This window comes from Pungitius pungitius, chromosome 21 (assembly GCF_949316345.1).
Source record: "Pungitius pungitius chromosome 21, fPunPun2.1, whole genome shotgun sequence".
NCBI lineage: Eukaryota > Metazoa > Chordata > Actinopteri > Perciformes > Gasterosteidae > Pungitius > Pungitius pungitius.
The window spans coordinates 11,196,441-11,221,867 of record NC_084920.1 but is presented as its reverse complement, the minus strand read 5'-3'; the positions used below and the strand labels follow the sequence as shown (position 1 = coordinate 11,221,867).

General features: G+C 41.6%; 64 non-coding genes across 64 annotated transcripts; all 64 read left to right on the top strand.

Moving 5' to 3' along the window:
- The first annotated feature begins 64 nt into the window (after positions 1-64).
- Positions 65-138, top strand: trnai-aau (transfer RNA isoleucine (anticodon AAU)). The gene has a single exon. It is a non-coding gene; the product is annotated as a tRNA-Ile (tRNA).
- Positions 139-691: 553 nt separating this feature from the next.
- trnai-aau (transfer RNA isoleucine (anticodon AAU)) lies at positions 692-765 on the top strand. Its single transcript has one exon. It is a non-coding gene; the product is annotated as a tRNA-Ile (tRNA).
- A 180-nt stretch (positions 766-945) lies between these two features.
- trnar-ucg (transfer RNA arginine (anticodon UCG)) lies at positions 946-1,018 on the top strand. The gene has a single exon. It is a non-coding gene; the product is annotated as a tRNA-Arg (tRNA).
- A 230-nt stretch (positions 1,019-1,248) lies between these two features.
- On the top strand, positions 1,249-1,322 carry trnai-aau (transfer RNA isoleucine (anticodon AAU)). Its single transcript has one exon. It is a non-coding gene; the product is annotated as a tRNA-Ile (tRNA).
- A 180-nt stretch (positions 1,323-1,502) lies between these two features.
- Positions 1,503-1,575, top strand: trnar-ucg (transfer RNA arginine (anticodon UCG)). Its single transcript has one exon. It is a non-coding gene; the product is annotated as a tRNA-Arg (tRNA).
- Positions 1,576-1,805: 230 nt separating this feature from the next.
- On the top strand, positions 1,806-1,879 carry trnai-aau (transfer RNA isoleucine (anticodon AAU)). Its single transcript has one exon. It is a non-coding gene; the product is annotated as a tRNA-Ile (tRNA).
- Positions 1,880-2,432: 553 nt separating this feature from the next.
- Positions 2,433-2,506, top strand: trnai-aau (transfer RNA isoleucine (anticodon AAU)). Its single transcript has one exon. It is a non-coding gene; the product is annotated as a tRNA-Ile (tRNA).
- Positions 2,507-2,984: 478 nt separating this feature from the next.
- trnai-aau (transfer RNA isoleucine (anticodon AAU)) lies at positions 2,985-3,058 on the top strand. The gene has a single exon. It is a non-coding gene; the product is annotated as a tRNA-Ile (tRNA).
- Positions 3,059-3,238: 180 nt separating this feature from the next.
- Positions 3,239-3,311, top strand: trnar-ucg (transfer RNA arginine (anticodon UCG)). Its single transcript has one exon. It is a non-coding gene; the product is annotated as a tRNA-Arg (tRNA).
- A 230-nt stretch (positions 3,312-3,541) lies between these two features.
- trnai-aau (transfer RNA isoleucine (anticodon AAU)) lies at positions 3,542-3,615 on the top strand. The gene has a single exon. It is a non-coding gene; the product is annotated as a tRNA-Ile (tRNA).
- A 660-nt stretch (positions 3,616-4,275) lies between these two features.
- On the top strand, positions 4,276-4,349 carry trnai-aau (transfer RNA isoleucine (anticodon AAU)). The gene has a single exon. It is a non-coding gene; the product is annotated as a tRNA-Ile (tRNA).
- A 180-nt stretch (positions 4,350-4,529) lies between these two features.
- Positions 4,530-4,602, top strand: trnar-ucg (transfer RNA arginine (anticodon UCG)). Its single transcript has one exon. It is a non-coding gene; the product is annotated as a tRNA-Arg (tRNA).
- A 231-nt stretch (positions 4,603-4,833) lies between these two features.
- On the top strand, positions 4,834-4,907 carry trnai-aau (transfer RNA isoleucine (anticodon AAU)). The gene has a single exon. It is a non-coding gene; the product is annotated as a tRNA-Ile (tRNA).
- Positions 4,908-5,563: 656 nt separating this feature from the next.
- On the top strand, positions 5,564-5,637 carry trnai-aau (transfer RNA isoleucine (anticodon AAU)). Its single transcript has one exon. It is a non-coding gene; the product is annotated as a tRNA-Ile (tRNA).
- Positions 5,638-6,115: 478 nt separating this feature from the next.
- trnai-aau (transfer RNA isoleucine (anticodon AAU)) lies at positions 6,116-6,189 on the top strand. The gene has a single exon. It is a non-coding gene; the product is annotated as a tRNA-Ile (tRNA).
- Positions 6,190-6,667: 478 nt separating this feature from the next.
- On the top strand, positions 6,668-6,741 carry trnai-aau (transfer RNA isoleucine (anticodon AAU)). The gene has a single exon. It is a non-coding gene; the product is annotated as a tRNA-Ile (tRNA).
- Positions 6,742-6,921: 180 nt separating this feature from the next.
- On the top strand, positions 6,922-6,994 carry trnar-ucg (transfer RNA arginine (anticodon UCG)). The gene has a single exon. It is a non-coding gene; the product is annotated as a tRNA-Arg (tRNA).
- A 230-nt stretch (positions 6,995-7,224) lies between these two features.
- Positions 7,225-7,298, top strand: trnai-aau (transfer RNA isoleucine (anticodon AAU)). The gene has a single exon. It is a non-coding gene; the product is annotated as a tRNA-Ile (tRNA).
- Positions 7,299-7,958: 660 nt separating this feature from the next.
- trnai-aau (transfer RNA isoleucine (anticodon AAU)) lies at positions 7,959-8,032 on the top strand. Its single transcript has one exon. It is a non-coding gene; the product is annotated as a tRNA-Ile (tRNA).
- Positions 8,033-8,212: 180 nt separating this feature from the next.
- Positions 8,213-8,285, top strand: trnar-ucg (transfer RNA arginine (anticodon UCG)). The gene has a single exon. It is a non-coding gene; the product is annotated as a tRNA-Arg (tRNA).
- A 231-nt stretch (positions 8,286-8,516) lies between these two features.
- Positions 8,517-8,590, top strand: trnai-aau (transfer RNA isoleucine (anticodon AAU)). Its single transcript has one exon. It is a non-coding gene; the product is annotated as a tRNA-Ile (tRNA).
- Positions 8,591-9,246: 656 nt separating this feature from the next.
- trnai-aau (transfer RNA isoleucine (anticodon AAU)) lies at positions 9,247-9,320 on the top strand. The gene has a single exon. It is a non-coding gene; the product is annotated as a tRNA-Ile (tRNA).
- A 478-nt stretch (positions 9,321-9,798) lies between these two features.
- Positions 9,799-9,872, top strand: trnai-aau (transfer RNA isoleucine (anticodon AAU)). Its single transcript has one exon. It is a non-coding gene; the product is annotated as a tRNA-Ile (tRNA).
- Positions 9,873-10,350: 478 nt separating this feature from the next.
- Positions 10,351-10,424, top strand: trnai-aau (transfer RNA isoleucine (anticodon AAU)). The gene has a single exon. It is a non-coding gene; the product is annotated as a tRNA-Ile (tRNA).
- Positions 10,425-10,604: 180 nt separating this feature from the next.
- On the top strand, positions 10,605-10,677 carry trnar-ucg (transfer RNA arginine (anticodon UCG)). Its single transcript has one exon. It is a non-coding gene; the product is annotated as a tRNA-Arg (tRNA).
- A 230-nt stretch (positions 10,678-10,907) lies between these two features.
- On the top strand, positions 10,908-10,981 carry trnai-aau (transfer RNA isoleucine (anticodon AAU)). Its single transcript has one exon. It is a non-coding gene; the product is annotated as a tRNA-Ile (tRNA).
- A 660-nt stretch (positions 10,982-11,641) lies between these two features.
- Positions 11,642-11,715, top strand: trnai-aau (transfer RNA isoleucine (anticodon AAU)). Its single transcript has one exon. It is a non-coding gene; the product is annotated as a tRNA-Ile (tRNA).
- Positions 11,716-11,895: 180 nt separating this feature from the next.
- trnar-ucg (transfer RNA arginine (anticodon UCG)) lies at positions 11,896-11,968 on the top strand. The gene has a single exon. It is a non-coding gene; the product is annotated as a tRNA-Arg (tRNA).
- Positions 11,969-12,199: 231 nt separating this feature from the next.
- Positions 12,200-12,273, top strand: trnai-aau (transfer RNA isoleucine (anticodon AAU)). The gene has a single exon. It is a non-coding gene; the product is annotated as a tRNA-Ile (tRNA).
- A 656-nt stretch (positions 12,274-12,929) lies between these two features.
- Positions 12,930-13,003, top strand: trnai-aau (transfer RNA isoleucine (anticodon AAU)). Its single transcript has one exon. It is a non-coding gene; the product is annotated as a tRNA-Ile (tRNA).
- Positions 13,004-13,481: 478 nt separating this feature from the next.
- trnai-aau (transfer RNA isoleucine (anticodon AAU)) lies at positions 13,482-13,555 on the top strand. The gene has a single exon. It is a non-coding gene; the product is annotated as a tRNA-Ile (tRNA).
- Positions 13,556-13,735: 180 nt separating this feature from the next.
- trnar-ucg (transfer RNA arginine (anticodon UCG)) lies at positions 13,736-13,808 on the top strand. Its single transcript has one exon. It is a non-coding gene; the product is annotated as a tRNA-Arg (tRNA).
- A 231-nt stretch (positions 13,809-14,039) lies between these two features.
- On the top strand, positions 14,040-14,113 carry trnai-aau (transfer RNA isoleucine (anticodon AAU)). The gene has a single exon. It is a non-coding gene; the product is annotated as a tRNA-Ile (tRNA).
- Positions 14,114-14,293: 180 nt separating this feature from the next.
- Positions 14,294-14,366, top strand: trnar-ucg (transfer RNA arginine (anticodon UCG)). The gene has a single exon. It is a non-coding gene; the product is annotated as a tRNA-Arg (tRNA).
- A 230-nt stretch (positions 14,367-14,596) lies between these two features.
- Positions 14,597-14,670, top strand: trnai-aau (transfer RNA isoleucine (anticodon AAU)). Its single transcript has one exon. It is a non-coding gene; the product is annotated as a tRNA-Ile (tRNA).
- A 180-nt stretch (positions 14,671-14,850) lies between these two features.
- trnar-ucg (transfer RNA arginine (anticodon UCG)) lies at positions 14,851-14,923 on the top strand. Its single transcript has one exon. It is a non-coding gene; the product is annotated as a tRNA-Arg (tRNA).
- A 230-nt stretch (positions 14,924-15,153) lies between these two features.
- trnai-aau (transfer RNA isoleucine (anticodon AAU)) lies at positions 15,154-15,227 on the top strand. The gene has a single exon. It is a non-coding gene; the product is annotated as a tRNA-Ile (tRNA).
- Positions 15,228-15,780: 553 nt separating this feature from the next.
- trnai-aau (transfer RNA isoleucine (anticodon AAU)) lies at positions 15,781-15,854 on the top strand. Its single transcript has one exon. It is a non-coding gene; the product is annotated as a tRNA-Ile (tRNA).
- Positions 15,855-16,034: 180 nt separating this feature from the next.
- Positions 16,035-16,107, top strand: trnar-ucg (transfer RNA arginine (anticodon UCG)). The gene has a single exon. It is a non-coding gene; the product is annotated as a tRNA-Arg (tRNA).
- Positions 16,108-16,337: 230 nt separating this feature from the next.
- On the top strand, positions 16,338-16,411 carry trnai-aau (transfer RNA isoleucine (anticodon AAU)). The gene has a single exon. It is a non-coding gene; the product is annotated as a tRNA-Ile (tRNA).
- A 180-nt stretch (positions 16,412-16,591) lies between these two features.
- On the top strand, positions 16,592-16,664 carry trnar-ucg (transfer RNA arginine (anticodon UCG)). The gene has a single exon. It is a non-coding gene; the product is annotated as a tRNA-Arg (tRNA).
- Positions 16,665-16,894: 230 nt separating this feature from the next.
- trnai-aau (transfer RNA isoleucine (anticodon AAU)) lies at positions 16,895-16,968 on the top strand. Its single transcript has one exon. It is a non-coding gene; the product is annotated as a tRNA-Ile (tRNA).
- A 553-nt stretch (positions 16,969-17,521) lies between these two features.
- Positions 17,522-17,595, top strand: trnai-aau (transfer RNA isoleucine (anticodon AAU)). Its single transcript has one exon. It is a non-coding gene; the product is annotated as a tRNA-Ile (tRNA).
- Positions 17,596-18,073: 478 nt separating this feature from the next.
- trnai-aau (transfer RNA isoleucine (anticodon AAU)) lies at positions 18,074-18,147 on the top strand. Its single transcript has one exon. It is a non-coding gene; the product is annotated as a tRNA-Ile (tRNA).
- A 180-nt stretch (positions 18,148-18,327) lies between these two features.
- On the top strand, positions 18,328-18,400 carry trnar-ucg (transfer RNA arginine (anticodon UCG)). Its single transcript has one exon. It is a non-coding gene; the product is annotated as a tRNA-Arg (tRNA).
- A 230-nt stretch (positions 18,401-18,630) lies between these two features.
- Positions 18,631-18,704, top strand: trnai-aau (transfer RNA isoleucine (anticodon AAU)). Its single transcript has one exon. It is a non-coding gene; the product is annotated as a tRNA-Ile (tRNA).
- Positions 18,705-18,884: 180 nt separating this feature from the next.
- On the top strand, positions 18,885-18,957 carry trnar-ucg (transfer RNA arginine (anticodon UCG)). The gene has a single exon. It is a non-coding gene; the product is annotated as a tRNA-Arg (tRNA).
- A 230-nt stretch (positions 18,958-19,187) lies between these two features.
- Positions 19,188-19,261, top strand: trnai-aau (transfer RNA isoleucine (anticodon AAU)). Its single transcript has one exon. It is a non-coding gene; the product is annotated as a tRNA-Ile (tRNA).
- Positions 19,262-19,814: 553 nt separating this feature from the next.
- On the top strand, positions 19,815-19,888 carry trnai-aau (transfer RNA isoleucine (anticodon AAU)). The gene has a single exon. It is a non-coding gene; the product is annotated as a tRNA-Ile (tRNA).
- A 478-nt stretch (positions 19,889-20,366) lies between these two features.
- On the top strand, positions 20,367-20,440 carry trnai-aau (transfer RNA isoleucine (anticodon AAU)). Its single transcript has one exon. It is a non-coding gene; the product is annotated as a tRNA-Ile (tRNA).
- Positions 20,441-20,620: 180 nt separating this feature from the next.
- Positions 20,621-20,693, top strand: trnar-ucg (transfer RNA arginine (anticodon UCG)). The gene has a single exon. It is a non-coding gene; the product is annotated as a tRNA-Arg (tRNA).
- Positions 20,694-20,923: 230 nt separating this feature from the next.
- trnai-aau (transfer RNA isoleucine (anticodon AAU)) lies at positions 20,924-20,997 on the top strand. The gene has a single exon. It is a non-coding gene; the product is annotated as a tRNA-Ile (tRNA).
- A 180-nt stretch (positions 20,998-21,177) lies between these two features.
- Positions 21,178-21,250, top strand: trnar-ucg (transfer RNA arginine (anticodon UCG)). The gene has a single exon. It is a non-coding gene; the product is annotated as a tRNA-Arg (tRNA).
- A 230-nt stretch (positions 21,251-21,480) lies between these two features.
- trnai-aau (transfer RNA isoleucine (anticodon AAU)) lies at positions 21,481-21,554 on the top strand. Its single transcript has one exon. It is a non-coding gene; the product is annotated as a tRNA-Ile (tRNA).
- A 180-nt stretch (positions 21,555-21,734) lies between these two features.
- On the top strand, positions 21,735-21,807 carry trnar-ucg (transfer RNA arginine (anticodon UCG)). The gene has a single exon. It is a non-coding gene; the product is annotated as a tRNA-Arg (tRNA).
- Positions 21,808-22,037: 230 nt separating this feature from the next.
- On the top strand, positions 22,038-22,111 carry trnai-aau (transfer RNA isoleucine (anticodon AAU)). The gene has a single exon. It is a non-coding gene; the product is annotated as a tRNA-Ile (tRNA).
- A 553-nt stretch (positions 22,112-22,664) lies between these two features.
- On the top strand, positions 22,665-22,738 carry trnai-aau (transfer RNA isoleucine (anticodon AAU)). Its single transcript has one exon. It is a non-coding gene; the product is annotated as a tRNA-Ile (tRNA).
- A 478-nt stretch (positions 22,739-23,216) lies between these two features.
- trnai-aau (transfer RNA isoleucine (anticodon AAU)) lies at positions 23,217-23,290 on the top strand. Its single transcript has one exon. It is a non-coding gene; the product is annotated as a tRNA-Ile (tRNA).
- A 180-nt stretch (positions 23,291-23,470) lies between these two features.
- On the top strand, positions 23,471-23,543 carry trnar-ucg (transfer RNA arginine (anticodon UCG)). The gene has a single exon. It is a non-coding gene; the product is annotated as a tRNA-Arg (tRNA).
- A 230-nt stretch (positions 23,544-23,773) lies between these two features.
- On the top strand, positions 23,774-23,847 carry trnai-aau (transfer RNA isoleucine (anticodon AAU)). Its single transcript has one exon. It is a non-coding gene; the product is annotated as a tRNA-Ile (tRNA).
- A 180-nt stretch (positions 23,848-24,027) lies between these two features.
- trnar-ucg (transfer RNA arginine (anticodon UCG)) lies at positions 24,028-24,100 on the top strand. The gene has a single exon. It is a non-coding gene; the product is annotated as a tRNA-Arg (tRNA).
- Positions 24,101-24,328: 228 nt separating this feature from the next.
- On the top strand, positions 24,329-24,402 carry trnai-aau (transfer RNA isoleucine (anticodon AAU)). Its single transcript has one exon. It is a non-coding gene; the product is annotated as a tRNA-Ile (tRNA).
- A 553-nt stretch (positions 24,403-24,955) lies between these two features.
- Positions 24,956-25,029, top strand: trnai-aau (transfer RNA isoleucine (anticodon AAU)). The gene has a single exon. It is a non-coding gene; the product is annotated as a tRNA-Ile (tRNA).
- Positions 25,030-25,209: 180 nt separating this feature from the next.
- On the top strand, positions 25,210-25,282 carry trnar-ucg (transfer RNA arginine (anticodon UCG)). The gene has a single exon. It is a non-coding gene; the product is annotated as a tRNA-Arg (tRNA).
- The last annotated feature ends 145 nt before the right edge of the window (positions 25,283-25,427 follow it).

Genomic DNA, 25,427 nt, shown 5'->3' with positions numbered 1-25,427 from the left:
TTTAGAACGTCTTTTGTGGAAAACTGTCTGGATTTAGTGGAGTTGGATGAGACCTTTAGGCATGGGCCGGTTAGCTCAGATGGTCAGAGCGTGGTGCTAATAACGCCAAGGTCATGGGTTCAATCCCCATACTGGCCAACAATTTGGAAAGGGTAGAAAACAACCTCCAACTATTTAGTGTTATTTGCGCTTAACAAAAGCTTTTATTGCAAGGAAAAGTCCAGCAAGTAGTTTATCACACCTAAAGACGATCAAAAACTGGAAACATTTTGCTAGGTAACATGCTTGAAAAAAATACAAATGATAAGGTATGTTTTCAAAGATTCCATTGTGCCCCAATCGTTTTTCAATTGTACAATAGCACTTGTAAAATGTGAAAGTCTTTCTTTCTGCGACTACGTGGCCTAATGGACAAGGAGTCTGACTTCGGATCAGAAGATTGAGGGTTCGAGTCCCTTTGTGGTTGACAATTGCAAGTTCTTCGTAAGAAGCTTGGTGAAAGTATGTATTGTATCTGCTGGAAGCGTCAATGCTCCCAACACAATGGCTTTTGCTTCCTCAATGGGAACTTTGCAACTGAAGATGATAGGCACTCACACTCAGTTGACAGTTTTATGCTGCCTGCATTTTAGAACGTCTTTTCTGGAAAACTGTCTGGATTTAGTGGAGTTGGATGAGACCTTTAGGCATGGGCCGGTTAGCTCAGATGGTCAGAGCGTGGTGCTAATAACGCCAAGGTCATGGGTTCAATCCCCATACTGGCCAACAATATGGAAAGGCTAGTTTATCACACCTAAAGACGATCAAAAACTGGTAACATTTTGCTAGGTAACATGCTTGAAAAAAATACAAATGATAAGGTATGTTTTCAAAGATTCCACTGTGCCCCAATCGTTTTTCAATTTTACAATAGCACTTGTAAAATGTGAAAGTCTTGCTTTCTGCGACCACGTGGCCTAATGGACAAGGCGTCTGACTTCGGATCAGAAGATTGAGGGTTCGAGTCCCTTCGTGGTTGACAATTGCAAGTTCTTCGTAAGAAGCTTGGTGAAACTATGTATTGTATCTGCTGGAAGCGTCAATGCTCCCAACAAATGACATTTCCTTTTGCTTCTTCAATGGGAACTTTACAACTGAAGATGATAGGCACTGACACTCAGTTGACAGTTTTATGCTGCCTGCATTTTAGAACGTCTTTTCTGGAAAACTGTCTGGATTTAGTGGAGTTGGATGAGACCTTTAGGCATGGGCCGGTTAGCTCAGATGGTCAGAGCGTGGTGCTAATAACGCCAAGGTCATGGGTTCAATCCCCATACTGGCCAACAATATGGAAAGGCTAGTTTATCACACCTAAAGATGATCAAAAACTGGTAACATTTTGCTGGGTAACATGCTTGAAAAAAGTACAAATGATAATGTATGTTTTCAAAGATTCCACTGTGCCCCAATCGTTTTTCAATTTTATAATAGCACTTGTAAAATGTGAAAGTCTTGCTTTCTGTGACCACGTGGCCTAATGGACAAGGCGTCTGACTTCGGATCAGAAGATTGAGGGTTCGAGTCCCTTCGTGGTTGAAAATTGGAAGTTCTTCGTAAGAAGCTTGGTGAAGCTATGTATTGTATCTGCTGGAAGCGTCAATGCTCCCAACAAATGACATTTCCTTTTGCTTCTTCAATGGGAACTTTACAACTGAAGATGATAGGCACTGACACTCAGTTGACAGTTTTATGCTGCCTGCATTTTAGAACGTCTTTTGTGGAAAACTGTCTGGATTTAGTGGAGTTGGATGAGACCTTTAGGCATGGGCCGGTTAGCTCAGATGGTCAGAGCGTGGTGCTAATAACGCCAAGGTCATGGGTTCAATCCCCATACTGGCCAACAATATGGAAAGGGTAGAAAACAACCTCCAACTATTTAGTGTTATTTGCGCTTAACAAAAGCTTTTATTGCAAGGAAAAGTCCAGCAAGTAGTTTATCACACCTAAAGACGATCAAAAACTGGAAACATTTTGCTAGGTAACATGCTTGAAAAAAATACAAATGATAAGGTATGTTTTCAAAGATTCCATTGTGCCCCAATCGTTTTTCAATTGTACAATAGCACTTGTAAAATGTGAAAGTCTTTCTTTCTGCGACTACGTGGCCTAATGGACAAGGAGTCTGACTTCGGATCAGAAGATTGAGGGTTCGAGTCCCTTTGTGGTTGACAATTGCAAGTTCTTCGTAAGAAGCTTGGTGAAAGTATGTATTGTATCTGCTGGAAGCGTCAATGCTCCCAACACAATGGCTTTTGCTTCCTCAATGGGAACTTTGCAACTGAAGATGATAGGCACTCACACTCAGTTGACAGTTTTATGCTGCCTGCATTTTAGAACGTCTTTTCTGGAAAACTGTCTGGATTTAGTGGAGTTGGATGAGACCTTTAGGCATGGGCCGGTTAGCTCAGATGGTCAGAGCGTGGTGCTAATAACGCCAAGGTCATGGGTTCAATCCCCATACTGGCCAACAATATGGAAAGGCTAGTTTATCACACCTAAAGACGATCAAAAACTGGTAACATTTTGCTGGGTAACATGCTTGAAAAAAGTACAAATGATAAGGTATGTTTTCAAAGATTCCATTGTGCCCCAATCGTTTTTCAATTGTACAATAGCACTTGTAAAATGTGAAAGTCTTGCTTTCTGCGACTACGTGGCCTAATGGACAAGGAGTCTGACTTCGGATCAGAAGATTGAGGGTTCGAGTCCCTTTGTGGTTGACAATTGCAAGTTCTTCGTAAGAAGCTTGGTGAAACTATGTATTGTATCTGCTGGAAGCGTCAATGCTCCCAACACAATGGCTTTTGCTTCCTCAATGGGAACTTTGCAACTGAAGATGATAGGCACTGACACTCAGTTGACAGTTTTATGCTGCCTGCATTTTAGAACGTCTTTTCTGGAAAACTGTCTGGATTTAGTGGAGTTGGATGAGACCTTTAGGCATGGGCCGGTTAGCTCAGATGGTCAGAGCGTGGTGCTAATAACGCCAAGGTCATGGGTTCAATCCCCATACTGGCCAACAATATGGAAAGGCTAGTTTATCACACCTAAAGACGATCAAAAACTGGTAACATTTTGCTAGGTAACATGCTTGAAAAAAATACAAATGATAAGGTATGTTTTCAAAGATTCCACTGTGCCCCAATCGTTTTTCAATTTTACAATAGCACTTGTAAAATGTGAAAGTCTTGCTTTCTGCGACCACGTGGCCTAATGGACAAGGCGTCTGACTTCGGATCAGAAGATTGAGGGTTCGAGTCCCTTCGTGGTTGACAATTGCAAGTTCTTCGTAAGAAGCTTGGTGAAACTATGTATTGTATCTGCTGGAAGCGTCAATGCTCCCAACAAATGACATTTCCTTTTGCTTCTTCAATGGGAACTTTGCAACTGAAGATGGTAGGCACTCACACTCAGTTGACAGTTTTATGCTGCCTGCATTTTAGAACGTCTTTTGTGGAAAACTGTCTGGATTTAGTGGAGTTGGATGTGACCTTTGAGCATGGGCCGGTTAGCTCAGATGGTTAGACCGTGGTGCTAATAACGCCAAGGTCATGGGTTCAATCCCCATACTGGCCAACAATATGGAAAGGGTTGAAACGACCTCCAACTATTTAGTGTTATTTGCGCTTAACAAAAGCTTTTATTGCAAGGAAAAGTCCAAAAGAAAGTCAGCTGCTAGTTCATGCTCCCCAAGTTTAATAATCTACCTTCATCCAAAGAATTTTTGTGTGAAAAACCCATCCGTCCTCTCTACTAAAGCCCAGCAAGTAGTTTATCACACCTAAAGACGATCAAAAACTGGTAACATTTTGCTAGGTAACATGCTTGAAAAAAATACAAATGATAATGTATGTTTTCAAAGATTCCACTGTGCCCCAATCGTTTTTCAATTTTACAATAGCACTTGTAAAATGTGAAATTCTTGCTTTCTGCGACCACGTGGCCTAATGGATAAGGCGTCTGACTTAGGATCAGAAGATTCAGGGTTCGAGTCCCTTCGTGGTTGACAATTGCAAGTTCTTCGTAAGATGCTTGGTGAAACAATGAATTGTATCTGCTAGAAGCGTCAATGCTCCCAACAAATGACGTTTCCTTTTGCATCTTCAATGGGAACTTTACAACTGAAGATGATAGGCACTGACACTCAGTTGACAGTTTTATGCTGCCTGCATTTTAGAACGTCTTTTCTGGAAAACTGTCTGGATTTAGTGGAGTTGGATGAGACCTTTATGCATGGGCCGGTTAGCTCAGATGGTCAGAGCGTGGTGTTAATAACGCCAAGGTCATGGGTTCAATCCCCATACTGGCCAACAATATGGAAAGGCTAGTTTATCACACCTAAATACGATCAAAAACTGGTAACATTTTGCTAGGTAACATGCATGAAAAAAATACAAATGATAATGTATGTTTTCAAAGATTCCTTTGTGCCCCAATCGTTTTTCAATTTTACAATAGCACTTGTAAAATGTGAAAGTCTTGCTTTTTGCGACCACGTGGCCTAATGGACAAGGCGTCTGACTTCGGATCAGAGGATTGAGGGTTCGAGTCTCTTCGTGGTTGAAAATTGCAAGTTCTTTGTAAGAAGCTTGGTGAAACCATGAATTGTATCTGCTAGAAGCGTCAATGCTCCCAACACAATGGCATTTACTTTTGCTTCCTCAATGGGAACTTTGCAACTGAAGATGATAGGCACTCACACTCAGTTGACAGTTTTATGCTGCTTGCATTTTAGAACGTCTTTTCTGGTAAACTGTCTGGATTTAGTGGAGTTGGATGAGACCTTTGAGCATGGGCCGGTTAGCTCAGATGGTTAGAGCGTGGTGCTAATAACGCCAAGGTCATGGGTTCAATCCCCATACTGGCCAACAATATGGAAAGGGTTGAAAACGACTTCCAACTATTTAATGTTATTTGCGCTTAACAAAAGCTTTTATTGCAAGGAAAAGTCCAAAAGAAAGTCAGCTGCTAGTTCAGGCTCCCCAAGTTTAATAATCAACCTTCATCCAAAGGTTTTTTGTGTGAAAAACCCATCCGTCCTCTCTACTAAAGCCCAGCAAGTAGTTTATCACACCTAAAGACGATCAAAAACTGGAAACATTTTGCTAGGTAACATGCTTGAAAAAAATACAAATGATAAGGTATGTTTTCAAAGATTCCATTGTGCCCCAATCGTTTTTCAATTGTACAATAGCACTTGTAAAATGTGAAAGTCTTTCTTTCTGCGACTACGTGGCCTAATGGACAAGGAGTCTGACTTCGGATCAGAAGATTGAGGGTTCGAGTCCCTTTGTGGTTGACAATTGCAAGTTCTTCGTAAGAAGCTTGGTGAAAGTATGTATTGTATCTGCTGGAAGCGTCAATGCTCCCAACACAATGGCTTTTGCTTCCTCAATGGGAACTTTGCAACTGAAGATGATAGGCACTCACACTCAGTTGACAGTTTTATGCTGCTTGCATTTTAGAACGTCTTTTCTGGAAAACTGTCTGGATTTAGTGGAGTTGGATGAGACCTTTAGGCATGGGCCGGTTAGCTCAGATGGTCAGAGCGTGGTGCTAATAACGCCAAGGTCATGGGTTCAATCCCCATACTGGCCAACAATATGGAAAGGCTAGTTTATCACACCTAAAGACGATCAAAAACTGGTAACATTTTGCTGGGTAACATGCTTGAAAAAAGTACAAATGATAAGGTATGTTTTCAAAGATTCCATTGTGCCCCAATCGTTTTTCAATTGTACAATAGCACTTGTAAAATGTGAAAGTCTTTCTTTCTGCGACTACGTGGCCTAATGGACAAGGAGTCTGACTTCGGATCAGAAGATTGAGGGTTCGAGTCCCTTTGTGGTTGACAATTGCAAGTTCTTCGTAAGAAGCTTGGTGAAAGTATGTATTGTATCTGCTGGAAGCGTCAATGCTCCCAACACAATGGCTTTTGCTTCCTCAATGGGAACTTTGCAACTGAAGATGATAGGCACTCACACTCAGTTGACAGTTTTATGCTGCCTGCATTTTAGAACGTCTTTTCTGGAAAACTGTCTGGATTTAGTGGAGTTGGATGAGACCTTTAGGCATGGGCCGGTTAGCTCAGATGGTCAGAGCGTGGTGCTAATAACGCCAAGGTCATGGGTTCAATCCCCATACTGGCCAACAATATGGAAAGGCTAGTTTATCACACCTAAAGACGATCAAAAACTGGTAACATTTTGCTGGGTAACATGCTTGAAAAAAGTACAAATGATAAGGTATGTTTTCAAAGATTCCATTGTGCCCCAATCGTTTTTCAATTGTACAATAGCACTTGTAAAATGTGAAAGTCTTGCTTTCTGCGACTACGTGGCCTAATGGACAAGGAGTCTGACTTCGGATCAGAAGATTGAGGGTTCGAGTCCCTTTGTGGTTGACAATTGCAAGTTCTTCGTAAGAAGCTTGGTGAAACTATGTATTGTATCTGCTGGAAGCGTCAATGCTCCCAACACAATGGCTTTTGCTTCCTCAATGGGAACTTTGCAACTGAAGATGATAGGCACTGACACTCAGTTGACAGTTTTATGCTGCCTGCATTTTAGAACGTCTTTTCTGGAAAACTGTCTGGATTTAGTGGAGTTGGATGAGACCTTTAGGCATGGGCCGGTTAGCTCAGATGGTCAGAGCGTGGTGCTAATAACGCCAAGGTCATGGGTTCAATCCCCATACTGGCCAACAATATGGAAAGGCTAGTTTATCACACCTAAAGACGATCAAAAACTGGTAACATTTTGCTAGGTAACATGCTTGAAAAAAATACAAATGATAAGGTATGTTTTCAAAGATTCCACTGTGCCCCAATCGTTTTTCAATTTTACAATAGCACTTGTAAAATGTGAAAGTCTTGCTTTCTGCGACCACGTGGCCTAATGGACAAGGCGTCTGACTTCGGATCAGAAGATTGAGGGTTCGAGTCCCTTCGTGGTTGACAATTGCAAGTTCTTCGTAAGAAGCTTGGTGAAACTATGTATTGTATCTGCTGGAAGCGTCAATGCTCCCAACAAATGACATTTCCTTTTGCTTCTTCAATGGGAACTTTGCAACTGAAGATGGTAGGCACTCACACTCAGTTGACAGTTTTATGCTGCCTGCATTTTAGAACGTCTTTTGTGGAAAACTGTCTGGATTTAGTGGAGTTGGATGTGACCTTTGAGCATGGGCCGGTTAGCTCAGATGGTTAGACCGTGGTGCTAATAACGCCAAGGTCATGGGTTCAATCCCCATACTGGCCAACAATATGGAAAGGGTTGAAACGACCTCCAACTATTTAGTGTTATTTGCGCTTAACAAAAGCTTTTATTGCAAGGAAAAGTCCAAAAGAAAGTCAGCTGCTAGTTCATGCTCCCCAAGTTTAATAATCTACCTTCATCCAAAGAATTTTTGTGTGAAAAACCCATCCGTCCTCTCTACTAAAGCCCAGCAAGTAGTTTATCACACCTAAAGACGATCAAAAACTGGTAACATTTTGCTAGGTAACATGCTTGAAAAAAATACAAATGATAATGTATGTTTTCAAAGATTCCACTGTGCCCCAATCGTTTTTCAATTTTACAATAGCACTTGTAAAATGTGAAATTCTTGCTTTCTGCGACCACGTGGCCTAATGGATAAGGCGTCTGACTTAGGATCAGAAGATTCAGGGTTCGAGTCCCTTCGTGGTTGACAATTGCAAGTTCTTCGTAAGATGCTTGGTGAAACAATGAATTGTATCTGCTAGAAGCGTCAATGCTCCCAACAAATGACGTTTCCTTTTGCATCTTCAATGGGAACTTTACAACTGAAGATGATAGGCACTGACACTCAGTTGACAGTTTTATGCTGCCTGCATTTTAGAACGTCTTTTCTGGAAAACTGTCTGGATTTAGTGGAGTTGGATGAGACCTTTATGCATGGGCCGGTTAGCTCAGATGGTCAGAGCGTGGTGTTAATAACGCCAAGGTCATGGGTTCAATCCCCATACTGGCCAACAATATGGAAAGGCTAGTTTATCACACCTAAAGACGATCAAAAACTGGTAACATTTTGCTAGGTAACATGCATGAAAAAAATACAAATGATAATGTATGTTTTCAAAGATTCCTTTGTGCCCCAATCGTTTTTCAATTTTACAATAGCACTTGTAAAATGTGAAAGTCTTGCTTTTTGCGACCACGTGGCCTAATGGACAAGGCGTCTGACTTCGGATCAGAGGATTGAGGGTTCGAGTCTCTTCGTGGTTGAAAATTGCAAGTTCTTTGTAAGAAGCTTGGTGAAACCATGAATTGTATCTGCTAGAAGCGTCAATGCTCCCAACACAATGGCATTTACTTTTGCTTCCTCAATGGGAACTTTGCAACTGAAGATGATAGGCACTCACACTCAGTTGACAGTTTTATGCTGCTTGCATTTTAGAACGTCTTTTCTGGTAAACTGTCTGGATTTAGTGGAGTTGGATGAGACCTTTGAGCATGGGCCGGTTAGCTCAGATGGTTAGAGCGTGGTGCTAATAACGCCAAGGTCATGGGTTCAATCCCCATACTGGCCAACAATATGGAAAGGGTTGAAAACGACTTCCAACTATTTAATGTTATTTGCGCTTAACAAAAGCTTTTATTGCAAGGAAAAGTCCAAAAGAAAGTCAGCTGCTAGTTCAGGCTCCCCAAGTTTAATAATCAACCTTCATCCAAAGGTTTTTTGTGTGAAAAACCCATCCGTCCTCTCTACTAAAGCCCAGCAAGTAGTTTATCACACCTAAAGACGATCAAAAACTGGAAACATTTTGCTAGGTAACATGCTTGAAAAAAATACAAATGATAAGGTATGTTTTCAAAGATTCCATTGTGCCCCAATCGTTTTTCAATTGTACAATAGCACTTGTAAAATGTGAAAGTCTTTCTTTCTGCGACTACGTGGCCTAATGGACAAGGAGTCTGACTTCGGATCAGAAGATTGAGGGTTCGAGTCCCTTTGTGGTTGACAATTGCAAGTTCTTCGTAAGAAGCTTGGTGAAAGTATGTATTGTATCTGCTGGAAGCGTCAATGCTCCCAACACAATGGCTTTTGCTTCCTCAATGGGAACTTTGCAACTGAAGATGATAGGCACTCACACTCAGTTGACAGTTTTATGCTGCTTGCATTTTAGAACGTCTTTTCTGGAAAACTGTCTGGATTTAGTGGAGTTGGATGAGACCTTTAGGCATGGGCCGGTTAGCTCAGATGGTCAGAGCGTGGTGCTAATAACGCCAAGGTCATGGGTTCAATCCCCATACTGGCCAACAATATGGAAAGGCTAGTTTATCACACCTAAAGACGATCAAAAACTGGTAACATTTTGCTGGGTAACATGCTTGAAAAAAGTACAAATGATAAGGTATGTTTTCAAAGATTCCATTGTGCCCCAATCGTTTTTCAATTGTACAATAGCACTTGTAAAATGTGAAAGTCTTTCTTTCTGCGACTACGTGGCCTAATGGACAAGGAGTCTGACTTCGGATCAGAAGATTGAGGGTTCGAGTCCCTTTGTGGTTGACAATTGCAAGTTCTTCGTAAGAAGCTTGGTGAAAGTATGTATTGTATCTGCTGGAAGCGTCAATGCTCCCAACACAATGGCTTTTGCTTCCTCAATGGGAACTTTGCAACTGAAGATGATAGGCACTCACACTCAGTTGACAGTTTTATGCTGCCTGCATTTTAGAACGTCTTTTCTGGAAAACTGTCTGGATTTAGTGGAGTTGGATGAGACCTTTAGGCATGGGCCGGTTAGCTCAGATGGTCAGAGCGTGGTGCTAATAACGCCAAGGTCATGGGTTCAATCCCCATACTGGCCAACAATATGGAAAGGCTAGTTTATCACACCTAAAGACGATCAAAAACTGGTAACATTTTGCTGGGTAACATGCTTGAAAAAAGTACAAATGATAAGGTATGTTTTCAAAGATTCCATTGTGCCCCAATCGTTTTTCAATTGTACAATAGCACTTGTAAAATGTGAAAGTCTTGCTTTCTGCGACTACGTGGCCTAATGGACAAGGAGTCTGACTTCGGATCAGAAGATTGAGGGTTCGAGTCCCTTTGTGGTTGACAATTGCAAGTTCTTCGTAAGAAGCTTGGTGAAACTATGTATTGTATCTGCTGGAAGCGTCAATGCTCCCAACACAATGGCTTTTGCTTCCTCAATGGGAACTTTGCAACTGAAGATGATAGGCACTGACACTCAGTTGACAGTTTTATGCTGCCTGCATTTTAGAACGTCTTTTCTGGAAAACTGTCTGGATTTAGTGGAGTTGGATGAGACCTTTAGGCATGGGCCGGTTAGCTCAGATGGTCAGAGCGTGGTGCTAATAACGCCAAGGTCATGGGTTCAATCCCCATACTGGCCAACAATATGGAAAGGCTAGTTTATCACACCTAAAGACGATCAAAAACTGGTAACATTTTGCTAGGTAACATGCTTGAAAAAAATACAAATGATAAGGTATGTTTTCAAAGATTCCACTGTGCCCCAATCGTTTTTCAATTTTACAATAGCACTTGTAAAATGTGAAAGTCTTGCTTTCTGCGACCACGTGGCCTAATGGACAAGGCGTCTGACTTCGGATCAGAAGATTGAGGGTTCGAGTCCCTTCGTGGTTGACAATTGCAAGTTCTTCGTAAGAAGCTTGGTGAAACTATGTATTGTATCTGCTGGAAGCGTCAATGCTCCCAACAAATGACATTTCCTTTTGCTTCTTCAATGGGAACTTTGCAACTGAAGATGGTAGGCACTCACACTCAGTTGACAGTTTTATGCTGCCTGCATTTTAGAACGTCTTTTGTGGAAAACTGTCTGGATTTAGTGGAGTTGGATGTGACCTTTGAGCATGGGCCGGTTAGCTCAGATGGTTAGACCGTGGTGCTAATAACGCCAAGGTCATGGGTTCAATCCCCATACTGGCCAACAATATGGAAAGGGTTGAAACGACCTCCAACTATTTAGTGTTATTTGCGCTTAACAAAAGCTTTTATTGCAAGGAAAAGTCCAAAAGAAAGTCAGCTGCTAGTTCATGCTCCCCAAGTTTAATAATCTACCTTCATCCAAAGAATTTTTGTGTGAAAAACCCATCCGTCCTCTCTACTAAAGCCCAGCAAGTAGTTTATCACACCTAAAGACGATCAAAAACTGGTAACATTTTGCTAGGTAACATGCTTGAAAAAAATACAAATGATAATGTATGTTTTCAAAGATTCCACTGTGCCCCAATCGTTTTTCAATTTTACAATAGCACTTGTAAAATGTGAAATTCTTGCTTTCTGCGACCACGTGGCCTAATGGATAAGGCGTCTGACTTAGGATCAGAAGATTCAGGGTTCGAGTCCCTTCGTGGTTGACAATTGCAAGTTCTTCGTAAGATGCTTGGTGAAACAATGAATTGTATCTGCTAGAAGCGTCAATGCTCCCAACAAATGACGTTTCCTTTTGCATCTTCAATGGGAACTTTACAACTGAAGATGATAGGCACTGACACTCAGTTGACAGTTTTATGCTGCCTGCATTTTAGAACGTCTTTTCTGGAAAACTGTCTGGATTTAGTGGAGTTGGATGAGACCTTTATGCATGGGCCGGTTAGCTCAGATGGTCAGAGCGTGGTGTTAATAACGCCAAGGTCATGGGTTCAATCCCCATACTGGCCAACAATATGGAAAGGCTAGTTTATCACACCTAAAGACGATCAAAAACTGGTAACATTTTGCTAGGTAACATGCATGAAAAAAATACAAATGATAATGTATGTTTTCAAAGATTCCTTTGTGCCCCAATCGTTTTTCAATTTTACAATAGCACTTGTAAAATGTGAAAGTCTTGCTTTTTGCGACCACGTGGCCTAATGGACAAGGCGTCTGACTTCGGATCAGAGGATTGAGGGTTCGAGTCTCTTCGTGGTTGAAAATTGCAAGTTCTTTGTAAGAAGCTTGGTGAAACCATGAATTGTATCTGCTAGAAGCGTCAATGCTCCCAACACAATGGCATTTACTTTTGCTTCCTCAATGGGAACTTTGCAACTGAAGATGATAGGCACTCACACTCAGTTGACAGTTTTATGCTGCTTGCATTTTAGAACGTCTTTTCTGGTAAACTGTCTGGATTTAGTGGAGTTGGATGAGACCTTTGAGCATGGGCCGGTTAGCTCAGATGGTTAGAGCGTGGTGCTAATAACGCCAAGGTCATGGGTTCAATCCCCATACTGGCCAACAATATGGAAAGGGTTGAAAACGACTTCCAACTATTTAATGTTATTTGCGCTTAACAAAAGCTTTTATTGCAAGGAAAAGTCCAAAAGAAAGTCAGCTGCTAGTTCAGGCTCCCCAAGTTTAATAATCAACCTTCATCCAAAGGTTTTTTGTGTGAAAAACCCATCCGTCCTCTCTACTAAAGCCCAGCAAGTAGTTTATCACACCTAAAGACGATCAAAAACTGGAAACATTTTGCTAGGTAACATGCTTGAAAAAAATACAAATGATAAGGTATGTTTTCAAAGATTCCATTGTGCCCCAATCGTTTTTCAATTGTACAATAGCACTTGTAAAATGTGAAAGTCTTTCTTTCTGCGACTACGTGGCCTAATGGACAAGGAGTCTGACTTCGGATCAGAAGATTGAGGGTTCGAGTCCCTTTGTGGTTGACAATTGCAAGTTCTTCGTAAGAAGCTTGGTGAAAGTATGTATTGTATCTGCTGGAAGCGTCAATGCTCCCAACACAATGGCTTTTGCTTCCTCAATGGGAACTTTGCAACTGAAGATGATAGGCACTCACACTCAGTTGACAGTTTTATGCTGCTTGCATTTTAGAACGTCTTTTCTGGAAAACTGTCTGGATTTAGTGGAGTTGGATGAGACCTTTAGGCATGGGCCGGTTAGCTCAGATGGTCAGAGCGTGGTGCTAATAACGCCAAGGTCATGGGTTCAATCCCCATACTGGCCAACAATATGGAAAGGCTAGTTTATCACACCTAAAGACGATCAAAAACTGGTAACATTTTGCTGGGTAACATGCTTGAAAAAAGTACAAATGATAAGGTATGTTTTCAAAGATTCCATTGTGCCCCAATCGTTTTTCAATTGTACAATAGCACTTGTAAAATGTGAAAGTCTTTCTTTCTGCGACTACGTGGCCTAATGGACAAGGAGTCTGACTTCGGATCAGAAGATTGAGGGTTCGAGTCCCTTTGTGGTTGACAATTGCAAGTTCTTCGTAAGAAGCTTGGTGAAACTATGTATTGTATCTGCTGGAAGCGTCAATGCTCCCAACACAATGGCTTTTGCTTCCTCAATGGGAACTTTGCAACTGAAGATGATAGGCACTCACACTCAGTTGACAGTTTTATGCTGCCTGCATTTTAGAACGTCTTTTCTGGAAAACTGTCTGGATTTAGTGGAGTTGGATGAGACCTTTAGGCATGGGCCGGTTAGCTCAGATGGTCAGAGCGTGGTGCTAATAACGCCAAGGTCATGGGTTCAATCCCCATACTGGCCAACAATATGGAAAGGCTAGTTTATCACACCTAAAGACGATCAAAAACTGGTAACATTTTGCTGGGTAACATGCTTGAAAAAAGTACAAATGATAATGTATGTTTTCAAAGATTCCACTGTGCCCCAATCGTTTTTCAATTTTATAATAGCACTTGTAAAATGTGAAAGTCTTGCTTTCTGTGACCACGTGGCCTAATGGACAAGGCGTCTGACTTCGGATCAGAAGATTGAGGGTTCGAGTCCCTTCGTGGTTGAAAATTGGAAGTTTGTCGAAGGAAGCTTGGTGAAACCATGAATTGTATCTGCTAGAAGCGTCAATGCTCCCAACACAATGGCATTTCCTTTTGCTTCCTCAATGGGAACTTTGCAACTGAAGATGATAGGCACTCACACTCAGTTGACAGTTTTATGCTGCTTGCATTTTAGAATGTCTTTTCTGGAAAACTGTCTGGATTTAGTGGAGTTGGATGAGACCTTTAGGCATGGGCCGGTTAGCTCAGATGGTCAGAGCGTGGTGCTAATAACGCCAAGGTCATGGGTTCAATCCCCATACTGGCCAACAATATGGAAAGGCTAGTTTATCACACCTAAAGACGATCAAAAACTGGTAACATTTTGCTAGGTAACATGCTTGAAAAAAATACAAATGATAAGGTATGTTTTCAAAGATTCCACTGTGCCCCAATCGTTTTTCAATTTTACAATAGCACTTGTAAAATGTGAAAGTCTTGCTTTCTGCGACCACGTGGCCTAATGGACAAGGCGTCTGACTTCGGATCAGAAGATTGAGGGTTCGAGTCCCTTCGTGGTTGACAATTGCAAGTTCTTCGTAAGAAGCTTGGTGAAACTATGTATTGTATCTGCTGGAAGCGTCAATGCTCCCAACAAATGACATTTCCTTTTGCTTCTTCAATGGGAACTTTACAACTGAAGATGATAGGCACTGACACTCAGTTGACAGTTTTATGCTGCCTGCATTTTAGAACGTCTTTTCTGGAAAACTGTCTGGATTTAGTGGAGTTGGATGAGACCTTTAGGCATGGGCCGGTTAGCTCAGATGGTCAGAGCGTGGTGCTAATAACGCCAAGGTCATGGGTTCAATCCCCATACTGGCCAACAATATGGAAAGGCTAGTTTATCACACCTAAAGATGATGAAAAACTGGTAACATTTTGCTGGGTAACATGCTTGAAAAAAGTACAAATGATAATGTATGTTTTCAAAGATTCCACTGTGCCCCAATCGTTTTTCAATTTTATAATAGCACTTGTAAAATGTGAAAGTCTTGCTTTCTGTGACCACGTGGCCTAATGGACAAGGCGTCTGACTTCGGATCAGAAGATTGAGGGTTCGAGTCCCTTCGTGGTTGAAAATTGGAAGTTCTTCGTAAGAAGCTTGGTGAAGCTATGTATTGTATCTGCTGGAAGCGTCAATGCTCCCAACAAATGACATTTCCTTTTGCTTCTTCAATGGGAACTTTACAACTGAAGATGATAGGCACTGACACTCAGTTGACAGTTTTATGCTGCCTGCATTTTAGAACGTCTTTTGTGGAAAACTGTCTGGATTTAGTGGAGTTGGATGAGACCTTTAGGCATGGGCCGGTTAGCTCAGATGGTCAGAGCGTGGTGCTAATAACGCCAAGGTCATGGGTTCAATCCCCATACTGGCCAACAATTTGGAAAGGTTAGAAAACAACCTCCAACTATTTAGTGTTATTTGCGCTTAACAAAAGCTTTTATTGCAAGGAAAAGTCCAGCAAGTAGTTTATCACACCTAAAGACGATCAAAAACTGGAAACATTTTGCTAGGTAACATGCTTGAAAAAAATACAAATGATAAGGTATGTTTTCAAAGATTCCATTGTGCCCCAATCGTTTTTCAATTGTACAATAGCACTTGTAAAATGTGAAAGTCTTTCTTTCTGCGACTACGTGGCCTAATGGACAAGGAGTCTGACTTCGGATCAGAAGATTGAGGGTTCGAGTCCCTTTGTGGTTGACAATTGCAAGTTCTTCGTAAGAAGCTTGGTGAAAGTATGTATTGTATCTGCTGGAAGCGTCAATGCTCCCAACACAATGGCTTTTGCTTCCTCAATGGGAACTTTGCAACTGAAGATGATAGGCACTCACACTCAGTTGACAGTTTTATGCTGCCTGCATTTTAGAACGTCTTTTCTGGAAAACTGTCTGGATTTAGTGGAGTTGGATGAGACCTTTAGGCATGGGCCGGTTAGCTCAGATGGTCAGAGCGTGGTGCTAATAACGCCAAGGTCATGGGTTCAATCCCCATACTGGCCAACAATATGGAAAGGCTAGTTTATCACACCTAAAGACGATCAAAAACTGGTAACATTTTGCTAGGTAACATGCTTGAAAAAAATACAAATGATAAGGTATGTTTTCAAAGATTCCACTGTGCCCCAATCGTTTTTCAATTTTACAATAGCACTTGTAAAATGTGAAAGTCTTGCTTTCTGCGACCACGTGGCCTAATGGACAAGGCGTCTGACTTCGGATCAGAAGATTGAGGGTTCGAGTCCCTTCGTGGTTGACAATTGCAAGTTCTTCGTAAGAAGCTTGGTGAAACTATGTATTGTATCTGCTGGAAGCGTCAATGCTCCCAACAAATGACATTTCCTTTTGCTTCTTCAATGGGAACTTTACAACTGAAGATGATAGGCACTGACACTCAGTTGACAGTTTTATGCTGCCTGCATTTTAGAACGTCTTTTCTGGAAAACTGTCTGGATTTAGTGGAGTTGGATGAGACCTTTAGGCATGGGCCGGTTAGCTCAGATGGTCAGAGCGTGGTGCTAATAACGCCAAGGTCATGGGTTCAATCCCCATACTGGCCAACAATATGGAAAGGCTAGTTTATCACACCTAAAGATGATCAAAAACTGGTAACATTTTGCTGGGTAACATGCTTGAAAAAAGTACAAATGATAATGTATGTTTTCAAAGATTCCACTGTGCCCCAATCGTTTTTCAATTTTATAATAGCACTTGTAAAATGTGAAAGTCTTGCTTTCTGTGACCACGTGGCCTAATGGACAAGGCGTCTGACTTCGGATCAGAAGATTGAGGGTTCGAGTCCCTTCGTGGTTGAAAATTGGAAGTTCTTCGTAAGAAGCTTGGTGAAGCTATGTATTGTATCTGCTGGAAGCGTCAATGCTCCCAACAAATGACATTTCCTTTTGCTTCTTCAATGGGAACTTTACAACTGAAGATGATAGGCACTGACACTCAGTTGACAGTTTTATGCTGCCTGCATTTTAGAACGTCTTTTGTGGAAAACTGTCTGGATTTAGTGGAGTTGGATGAGACCTTTAGGCATGGGCCGGTTAGCTCAGATGGTCAGAGCGTGGTGCTAATAACGCCAAGGTCATGGGTTCAATCCCCATACTGGCCAACAATATGGAAAGGGTAGAAAACAACCTCCAACTATTTAGTGTTATTTGCGCTTAACAAAAGCTTTTATTGCAAGGAAAAGTCCAGCAAGTAGTTTATCACACCTAAAGACGATCAAAAACTGGAAACATTTTGCTAGGTAACATGCTTGAAAAAAATACAAATGATAAGGTATGTTTTCAAAGATTCCATTGTGCCCCAATCGTTTTTCAATTGTACAATAGCACTTGTAAAATGTGAAAGTCTTTCTTTCTGCGACTACGTGGCCTAATGGACAAGGAGTCTGACTTCGGATCAGAAGATTGAGGGTTCGAGTCCCTTTGTGGTTGACAATTGCAAGTTCTTCGTAAGAAGCTTGGTGAAAGTATGTATTGTATCTGCTGGAAGCGTCAATGCTCCCAACACAATGGCTTTTGCTTCCTCAATGGGAACTTTGCAACTGAAGATGATAGGCACTCACACTCAGTTGACAGTTTTATGCTGCCTGCATTTTAGAACGTCTTTTCTGGAAAACTGTCTGGATTTAGTGGAGTTGGATGAGACCTTTAGGCATGGGCCGGTTAGCTCAGATGGTCAGAGCGTGGTGCTAATAACGCCAAGGTCATGGGTTCAATCCCCATACTGGCCAACAATATGGAAAGGCTAGTTTATCACACCTAAAGACGATCAAAAACTGGTAACATTTTGCTGGGTAACATGCTTGAAAAAAGTACAAATGATAAGGTATGTTTTCAAAGATTCCATTGTGCCCCAATCGTTTTTCAATTGTACAATAGCACTTGTAAAATGTGAAAGTCTTTCTTTCTGCGACTACGTGGCCTAATGGACAAGGAGTCTGACTTCGGATCAGAAGATTGAGGGTTCGAGTCCCTTTGTGGTTGACAATTGCAAGTTCTTCGTAAGAAGCTTGGTGAAAGTATGTATTGTATCTGCTGGAAGCGTCAATGCTCCCAACACAATGGCTTTTGCTTCCTCAATGGGAACTTTGCAACTGAAGATGATAGGCACTCACACTCAGTTGACAGTTTTATGCTGCCTGCATTTTAGAACGTCTTTTCTGGAAAACTGTCTGGATTTAGTGGAGTTGGATGAGACCTTTAGGCGTGGGCCGGTTAGCTCAGATGGTCAGAGCGTGGTGCTAATAACGCCAAGGTCATGGGTTCAATCCCCATACTGGCCAACAATATGGAAAGGCTAGTTTATCACACCTAAAGACGATCAAAAACTGGTAACATTTTGCTAGGTAACATGCTTGAAAAAAATACAAATGATAAGGTATGTTTTCAAAGATTCCACTGTGCCCCAATCGTTTTTCAATTTTACAATAGCACTTGTAAAATGTGAAAGTCTTGCTTTCTGCGACCACGTGGCCTAATGGACAAGGCGTCTGACTTCGGATCAGAAGATTGAGGGTTCGAGTCCCTTCGTGGTTGACAATTGCAAGTTCTTCGTAAGAAGCTTGGTGAAACTATGTATTGTATCTGCTGGAAGCGTCAATGCTCCCAACAAATGACATTTCCTTTTGCTTCTTCAATGGGAACTTTACAACTGAAGATGATAGGCACTGACACTCAGTTGACAGTTTTATGCTGCCTGCATTTTAGAACGTCTTTTCTGGAAAACTGTCTGGATTTAGTGGAGTTGGATGAGACCTTTAGGCATGGGCCGGTTAGCTCAGATGGTCAGAGCGTGGTGCTAATAACGCCAAGGTCATGGGTTCAATCCCCATACTGGCCAACAATATGGAAAGGCTAGTTTATCACACCTAAAGATGATCAAAAACTGGTAACATTTTGCTGGGTAACATGCTTGAAAAAAGTACAAATGATAATGTATGTTTTCAAAGATTCCACTGTGCCCCAATCGTTTTTCAATTTTATAATAGCACTTGTAAAATGTGAAAGTCTTGCTTTCTGTGACCACGTGGCCTAATGGACAAGGCGTCTGACTTCGGATCAGAAGATTGAGGGTTCGAGTCCCTTCGTGGTTGAAAATTGGAAGTTCTTCGTAAGAAGCTTGGTGAAGCTATGTATTGTATCTGCTGGAAGCGTCAATGCTCCCAACAAATGACATTTCCTTTTGCTTCTTCAATGGGAACTTTACAACTGAAGATGATAGGCACTGACACTCAGTTGACAGTTTTATGCTGCCTGCATTTTAGAACGTCTTTTGTGGAAAACTGTCTGGATTTAGTGGAGTTGGATGAGACCTTTAGGCATGGGCCGGTTAGCTCAGATGGTCAGAGCGTGGTGCTAATAACGCCAAGGTCATGGGTTCAATCCCCATACTGGCCAACAATATGGAAAGGGTAGAAAACAACCTCCAACTATTTAGTGTTATTTGCGCTTAACAAAAGCTTTTATTGCAAGGAAAAGTCCAGCAAGTAGTTTATCACACCTAAAGACGATCAAAAACTGGAAACATTTTGCTAGGTAACATGCTTGAAAAAAATACAAATGATAAGGTATGTTTTCAAAGATTCCATTGTGCCCCAATCGTTTTTCAATTGTACAATAGCACTTGTAAAATGTGAAAGTCTTTCTTTCTGCGACTACGTGGCCTAATGGACAAGGAGTCTGACTTCGGATCAGAAGATTGAGGGTTCGAGTCCCTTTGTGGTTGACAATTGCAAGTTCTTCGTAAGAAGCTTGGTGAAAGTATGTATTGTATCTGCTGGAAGCGTCAATGCTCCCAACACAATGGCTTTTGCTTCCTCAATGGGAACTTTGCAACTGAAGATGATAGGCACTCACACTCAGTTGACAGTTTTATGCTGCCTGCATTTTAGAACGTCTTTTCTGGAAAACTGTCTGGATTTAGTGGAGTTGGATGAGACCTTTAGGCATGGGCCGGTTAGCTCAGATGGTCAGAGCGTGGTGCTAATAACGCCAAGGTCATGGGTTCAATCCCCATACTGGCCAACAATATGGAAAGGCTAGTTTATCACACCTAAAGACGATCAAAAACTGGTAACATTTTGCTGGGTAACATGCTTGAAAAAAGTACAAATGATAAGGTATGTTTTCAAAGATTCCATTGTGCCCCAATCGTTTTTCAATTGTACAATAGCACTTGTAAAATGTGAAAGTCTTGCTTTCTGCGACTACGTGGCCTAATGGACAAGGAGTCTGACTTCGGATCAGAAGATTGAGGGTTCGAGTCCCTTTGTGGTTGACAATTGCAAGTTCTTCGTAAGAAGCTTGGTGAAACTATGTATTGTATCTGCTGGAAGCGTCAATGCTCCCAACACAATGGCTTTTGCTTCCTCAATGGGAACTTTGCAACTGAAGATGATAGGCACTGACACTCAGTTGACAGTTTTATGCTGCCTGCATTTTAGAACGTCTTTTCTGGAAAACTGTCTGGATTTAGTGGAGTTGGATGAGACCTTTAGGCATGGGCCGGTTAGCTCAGATGGTCAGAGCGTGGTGCTAATAACGCCAAGGTCATGGGTTCAATCCCCATACTGGCCAACAATATGGAAAGGCTAGTTTATCACACCTAAAGACGATCAAAAACTGGTAACATTTTGCTAGGTAACATGCTTGAAAAAAATACAAATGATAAGGTATGTTTTCAAAGATTCCACTGTGCCCCAATCGTTTTTCAATTTTACAATAGCACTTGTAAAATGTGAAAGTCTTGCTTTCTGCGACCACGTGGCCTAATGGACAAGGCGTCTGACTTCGGATCAGAAGATTGAGGGTTCGAGTCCCTTCGTGGTTGACAATTGCAAGTTCTTCGTAAGAAGCTTGGTGAAACTATGTATTGTATCTGCTGGAAGCGTCAATGCTCCCAACAAATGACATTTCCTTTTGCTTCTTCAATGGGAACTTTACAACTGAAGATGATAGGCACTGACACTCAGTTGACAGTTTTATGCTGCCTGCATTTTAGAACGTCTTTTCTGGAAAACTGTCTGGATTTAGTGGAGTTGGATGAGACCTTTAGGCATGGGCCGGTTAGCTCAGATGGTCAGAGCGTGGTGCTAATAACGCCAAGGTCATGGGTTCAATCCCCATACTGGCCAACAATATGGAAAGGCTAGTTTATCACACCTAAAGATGATCAAAAACTGGTAACATTTTGCTGGGTAACATGCTTGAAAAAAGTACAAATGATAATGTATGTTTTCAAAGATTCCACTGTGCCCCAATCGTTTTTCAATTTTATAATAGCACTTGTAAAATGTGAAAGTCTTGCTTTCTGTGACCACGTGGCCTAATGGACAAGGCGTCTGACTTCGGATCAGAAGATTGAGGGTTCGAGTCCCTTCGTGGTTGACAATTGCAAGTTCTTCGTAAGAAGCTTGGTGAAACTATGTATTGTATCTGCTGGAAGCGTCAATGCTCCCAACAAATGACATTTCCTTTTGCTTCTTCAATGGGAACTTTACAACTGAAGATGATAGGCACTGACACTCAGTTGACAGTTTTATGCTGCCTGCATTTTAGAACGTCTTTTCTGGAAAACTGTCTGGATTTAGTGGAGTTGGATGAGACCTTTAGGCATGGGCCGGTTAGCTCAGATGGTCAGAGCGTGGTGCTAATAACGCCAAGGTCATGGGTTCAATCCCCATACTGGCCAACAATATGGAAAGGCTAGTTTATCACACCTAAAGATGATCAAAAACTGGTAACATTTTGCTGGGTAACATGCTTGAAAAAAGTACAAATGATAATGTATGTTTTCAAAGATTCCACTGTGCCCCAATCGTTTTTCAATTTTATAATAGCACTTGTAAAATGTGAAAGTCTTGCTTTCTGTGACCACGTGGCCTAATGGACAAGGCGTCTGACTTCGGATCAGAAGATTGAGGGTTCGAGTCCCTTCGTGGTTGAAAATTGGAAGTTCTTCGTAAGAAGCTTGGTGAAGCTATGTATTGTATCTGCTGGAAGCGTCAATGCTCCCAACAAATGACATTTCCTTTTGCTTCTTCAATGGGAACTTTACAACTGAAGATGATAGGCACTGACACTCAGTTGACAGTTTTATGCTGCCTGCATTTTAGAACGTCTTTTGTGGAAAACTGTCTGGATTTAGTGGAGTTGGATGAGACCTTTAGGCATGGGCCGGTTAGCTCAGATGGTCAGAGCGTGGTGCTAATAACGCCAAGGTCATGGGTTCAATCCCCATACTGGCCAACAATATGGAAAGGGTAGAAAACAACCTCCAACTATTTAGTGTTATTTGCGCTTAACAAAAGCTTTTATTGCAAGGAAAAGTCCAGCAAGTAGTTTATCACACCTAAAGACGATCAAAAACTGGAAACATTTTGCTAGGTAACATGCTTGAAAAAAATACAAATGATAAGGTATGTTTTCAAAGATTCCATTGTGCCCCAATCGTTTTTCAATTGTACAATAGCACTTGTAAAATGTGAAAGTCTTTCTTTCTGCGACTACGTGGCCTAATGGACAAGGAGTCTGACTTCGGATCAGAAGATTGAGGGTTCGAGTCCCTTTGTGGTTGACAATTGCAAGTTCTTCGTAAGAAGCTTGGTGAAAGTATGTATTGTATCTGCTGGAAGCGTCAATGCTCCCAACACAATGGCTTTTGCTTCCTCAATGGGAACTTTGCAACTGAAGATGATAGGCACTCACACTCAGTTGACAGTTTTATGCTGCCTGCATTTTAGAACGTCTTTTCTGGAAAACTGTCTGGATTTAGTGGAGTTGGATGAGACCTTTAGGCATGGGCCGGTTAGCTCAGATGGTCAGAGCGTGGTGCTAATAACGCCAAGGTCATGGGTTCAATCCCCATACTGGCCAACAATATGGAAAGGCTAGTTTATCACACCTAAAGACGATCAAAAACTGGTAACATTTTGCTGGGTAACATGCTTGAAAAAAGTACAAATGATAAGGTATGTTTTCAAAGATTCCATTGTGCCCCAATCGTTTTTCAATTGTACAATAGCACTTGTAAAATGTGAAAGTCTTGCTTTCTGCGACTACGTGGCCTAATGGACAAGGAGTCTGACTTCGGATCAGAAGATTGAGGGTTCGAGTCCCTTTGTGGTTGACAATTGCAAGTTCTTCGTAAGAAGCTTGGTGAAACTATGTATTGTATCTGCTGGAAGCGTCAATGCTCCCAACACAATGGCTTTTGCTTCCTCAATGGGAACTTTGCAACTGAAGATGATAGGCACTGACACTCAGTTGACAGTTTTATGCTGCCTGCATTTTAGAACGTCTTTTCTGGAAAACTGTCTGGATTTAGTGGAGTTGGATGAGACCTTTAGGCATGGGCCGGTTAGCTCAGATGGTCAGAGCGTGGTGCTAATAACGCCAAGGTCATGGGTTCAATCCCCATACTGGCCAACAATATGGAAAGGCTAGTTTATCACACCTAAAGACGATCAAAAACTGGTAACATTTTGCTAGGTAACATGCTTGAAAAAAATACAAATGATAAGGTATGTTTTCAAAGATTCCACTGTGCCCCAATCGTTTTTCAATTTTACAATAGCACTTGTAAAATGTGAAAGTCTTGCTTTCTGCGACCACGTGGCCTAATGGACAAGGCGTCTGACTTCGGATCAGAAGATTGAGGGTTCGAGTCCCTTCGTGGTTGACAATTGCAAGTTCTTCGTAAGAAGCTTGGTGAAACTATGTATTGTATCTGCTGGAAGCGTCAATGCTCCCAACAAATGACATTTCCTTTTGCTTCTTCAATGGGAACTTTACAACTGAAGATGATAGGCACTGACACTCAGTTGACAGTTTTATGCTGCCTGCATTTTAGAACGTCTTTTCTGGAAAACTGTCTGGATTTAGTGGAGTTGGATGAGACCTTTAGGCATGGGCCGGTTAGCTCAGATGGTCAGAGCGTGGTGCTAATAACGCCAAGGTCATGGGTTCAATCCCCATACTGGCCAACAATATGGAAAGGCTAGTTTATCACACCTAAAGATGATCAAAAACTGGTAACATTTTGCTGGGTAACATGCTTGAAAAAAGTACAAATGATAATGTATGTTTTCAAAGATTCCACTGTGCCCCAATCGTTTTTCAATTTTATAATAGCACTTGTAAAATGTGAAAGTCTTGCTTTCTGTGACCACGTGGCCTAATGGACAAGGCGTCTGACTTCGGATCAGAAGATTGAGGGTTCGAGTCCCTTCGTGGTTGAAAATTGGAAGTTCTTCGTAAGAAGCTTGGTGAAGCTATGTATTGTATCTGCTGGAAGCGTCAATGCTCCCAACAAATGACATTTCCTTTTGCTTCTTCAATGGGAACTTTACAACTGAAGATGATAGGCACTGACACAGTTGACAGTTTTATGCTGCCTGCATTTTAGAACGTCTTTTGTGGAAAACTGTCTGGATTTAGTGGAGTTGGATGAGACCTTTAGGCATGGGCCGGTTAGCTCAGATGGTCAGAGCGTGGTGCTAATAACGCCAAGGTCATGGGTTCAATCCCCATACTGGCCAACAATTTGGAAAGGGTAGAAAACAACCTCCAACTATTTAGTGTTATTTGCGCTTAACAAAAGCTTTTATTGCAAGGAAAAGTCCAGCAAGTAGTTTATCACACCTAAAGACGATCAAAAACTGGAAACATTTTGCTAGGTAACATGCTTGAAAAAAATACAAATGATAAGGTATGTTTTCAAAGATTCCATTGTGCCCCAATCGTTTTTCAATTGTACAATAGCACTTGTAAAATGTGAAAGTCTTTCTTTCTGCGACTACGTGGCCTAATGGACAAGGAGTCTGACTTCGGATCAGAAGATTGAGGGTTCGAGTCCCTTTGTGGTTGACAATTGCAAGTTCTTCGTAAGAAGCTTGGTGAAAGTATGTATTGTATCTGCTGGAAGCGTCAATGCTCCCAACACAATGGCTTTTGCTTCCTCAATGGGAACTTTGCAACTGAAGATGATAGGCACTCACACTCAGTTGACAGTTTTATGCTGCCTGCATTTTAGAACGTCTTTTCTGGAAAACTGTCTGGATTTAGTGGAGTTGGATGAGACCTTTAGGCATGGGCCGGTTAGCTCAGATGGTCAGAGCGTGGTGCTAATAACGCCAAGGTCATGGGTTCAATCCCCATACTGGCCAACAATATGGAAAGGCTAGTTTATCACACCTAAAGACGATCAAAAACTGGTAACATTTTGCTAGGTAACATGCTTGAAAAAAATACAAATGATAAGGTATGTTTTCAAAGATTCCACTGTGCCCCAATCGTTTTTCAATTTTACAATAGCACTTGTAAAATGTGAAAGTCTTGCTTTCTGCGACCACGTGGCCTAATGGACAAGGCGTCTGACTTCGGATCAGAAGATTGAGGGTTCGAGTCCCTTCGTGGTTGACAATTGCAAGTTCTTCGTAAGAAGCTTGGTGAAACTATGTATTGTATCTGCTGGAAGCGTCAATGCTCCCAACAAATGACATTTCCTTTTGCTTCTTCAATGGGAACTTTACAACTGAAGATGATAGGCACTGACACTCAGTTG